The following is a 3,331-nucleotide window of genomic DNA, read 5'->3' as shown; positions in this document are numbered from 1 at the left end:
GAACTTGTTCCTTACATCCGCCATCCTAAAAGAGTAGAAAAGATGAGGATTCAGAATGAGAAGAGTGAGTAGTGATCTAGGGCTTTGGCTTAGTGGTCGTGTCCTACATTCAGCGTGTGCTCTGATACCATCTTGTAGCAACCAGACCTCAAACAGTCCAATCTCTGTGCTCCGGTGTCATCCCTGGATCAGTAATGCTGACACCACACAGTACTTGAAGGATTTATAACAGAGTAGCAATCACACACTTATTACATCGAGTGTCTCAAAATAGAACTTATTACAATAAATATGGCTTAAGGCCATCTAATAACGATAACAGCGGAAGGCTTGGAAGATAAGTGAGTCCATCAACTCCAATGGCATCACTGAGTATAGAACCACGACCTAAAAGCACCTTACTCGTTGTCTGAAAAAATCTGCAACATGAACGTTGCAGCCCGAACGGGTCAGCACATGGAATATGTTGGCAATGTAACACATAGAGAGAAATGAAGGAATAAGACTATACTATATGCATATTTGGCTGGTGGAAAGCTCTATGGTTACAGTTTTGCATAAAGCTAATTTTTTCCCTACTGCAAAGGAATAAATTTTATTTAAGTATCATGGTGGTTGTTAAACATTGAGAATGGTTGACAACATCCTCAATCCCAATTAAGAAACGTCAATAAACCCAACAATATTAATTTAGAGTAACATGATGAGATTCACATGATAATCCAAGTACTAGATACTCAAGTTGTCCATAACCGGGGACACGGCTAATCATGATTAGTTTATACACTCTGCAGAGGTTTGCGCACTTTTCCCCACAAGACTCGATCTCCTCCATTGGGGTTCTCGCACTACATGGTGTTTGAGAAACGGATGACCGAGACATAGTCTTTCAGAAGCGCTAGCACCTTACGATCGGGTAGACCGTTACACCTACTTTCCCCTACATCTGCTAGTCTACCACTGTAAGAGTTCGCACAACTTAGTCAACTATGCTAGAGCCCATAGTAGCTTGTGGCTGCACACGGAAGTTTCTAGCATGAATAATATCAGGATCCCTTTGAGCCTGGGTGGTGGTCCAAAAGAAAAACAGGCAATCGCTGGAATACCCAGGTGCCTCAATCCACCCAGATGTGTATTTAAGTTGCCACCTTAGATAAACCATTAATTTAACAAACTCACATATGTCATGGATTTCACTCACCCAATCCACGTCTACTAGCATAGCATGGCATAATAAGCAAACGTAGAAGTAACTCCCAAGGGTTTGATAATAAAACAGGTGATAGGTACTACCTCAACTACTTCCCAAAACCCACAGTTTAATTAGATCCTAAACATGCAATGTGTGAGGATTGATCTAATGCAATAAAAACTGGGTAAAAGGAAGTATGATCAAAGTGTTACTTGCCTTGCTGATGATCCGTGAAACCTAGCGATTCGAAGTAGCAAGCAGCGCACTCCGGGTACTCTATCGCAAAAAAACAAGCATACAATAAGTACTCAACTAATGCACAGGTAAAACTCAAATAAGAGATCTAACCAGAAAGTTCAACTTAAGAACTCCGGTTGGTAAAAGAACCAAATCGAACGAAGCAACGAAAGACAAACGGCAAAAGAAACAGGCTTCGTTTACTATTCTGGATCTAAGGAAATTTTTACAGAGGCAAAAACATGTTTGAGTTGGTTAAACGGAAAGAGGGTTTCGAGACGAAACTCCAGGCGCTTGAATCGCCTGATTCCGATAAACGAGCGAAAAGTTATACTAGAACGAAAATCGGATCAGGAATCGCGATCAGAAAAATAGCGGATTTAATCCGAGAAAAAGAAAAGCGACGAACAGATTAACGAACGAACGTTCGTTATCTAGATCTAAATGATGAATGCATTCGTTAAAACGAACGAACGAGCGAACGCTCGGTAAATAACTAAACCGAGGAAAAAAACGATCTATCTAAAAAATTGAATCTGAAAAAAAACCAAAAAAAACCCAGTGAAAACTTAACGGTTTTCTAAAAAAACCGGGGCGGCTCAACCTCGTCGGTGGCGAACTCCGGCGGCGGCAGGCGGTGGCGGCGGCGGCTGGTGGCGGCGGCTGCTAGGTTTGCGGGCGGGGCGGCGCGGCTGGGCTGGGGCTGGGGCGGCCCGGGGCGGTGGCTATATAAAGCCCCGGCCAGGCGGAGTCCTGGCCGGTTACGGCCCAAAGTCGGTTCGGATTTTTTTTAATAATTACGCTCAGAAAAAAAACAAAAGGAATACTAAACCGACTCCAAAAATTCCAAAATAAATTTTCCATGGCTTCTAAAATCAAGCCGCACAGGATGAACATTTATTTGGGGTCTAAATGCAATTTTGAAAAACGCACATTTTTCCTAAATTCAAATAAAATAGCAAATAAAACCAAAATAAAATCTTATTTGATTTTATTATTAAATCCTCAATATTTCTTTATTTTGGGAAAGTCATTTTATTCCCTCTCTCATACTTTTATAATAGAAATAATTGAAGATAAAATAAATAAAATCAAATTATCCTATTTTCAAAATTTGAGAAAACTCAAATATGAAAATAACGAAATCCCCAACTCTCTCCGAGGGTCCTTGAGTTGCGTGAAATTTCTATGATCAACAAAAATGCAATAAAATATGATATGCAATGATGATCTATTGTATAACATTCCAAATTGAAAATTTGGGATGTTACAGAAACGTTAGGATGCGTGCTAAAAAGGATTGCTTCATAAAAGCGTGTTCTTCTAGTTTTGATGATAATAAGGATGAAGATCTAAAAGTGATTGATGTGTCTCCTATTAAATCTTTATTTTGCAATATGAATCTTGATAATGATGGGACTGGAGATGAGTCAACTTTAGTTAAAAGGCGTCCCAATGATTCAGAGTTTTTAGATCTTAATGCTAAAATTGGTAAAAGTGGGATTGATGAGGTCAAAACTTTACATAGCAATGAACCCACTATCTTGGATTTCAAGAAATTTAATTATGATAATTGTTCTTTAATAGATTGTATTTCCTTGTTGCAATCGGTGCTAAATTCTCCGCATGCTTATAATCAAAATAAAGCCTTTACTAAACATATCGTTGATGCGTTAATGCAATCTTATGAAGAAAAGCTTGAATTGGAAGTTTCTATCCCTAGAAAACTTTATGATGAGTGGGAACCCACTATTAAAATTAAAATTAAATATCATGAATGCTATGCTTTATGTGATTTGGGTGCTAGCGTTTCCACGATTAAAAAAACTTTGTGTGATGTGTTAGGTTTCCGTGAATTTGATGATTGTTCTTTAAATTTGCATCTCGCGGATTCCACTACTA

The sequence above is a fragment of the Triticum urartu genome, chromosome 1 (assembly GCF_003073215.2).
Source record: "Triticum urartu cultivar G1812 chromosome 1, Tu2.1, whole genome shotgun sequence".
Lineage (NCBI taxonomy): Eukaryota > Viridiplantae > Streptophyta > Magnoliopsida > Poales > Poaceae > Triticum > Triticum urartu.
This window is presented reverse-complemented; position numbering follows the sequence as displayed.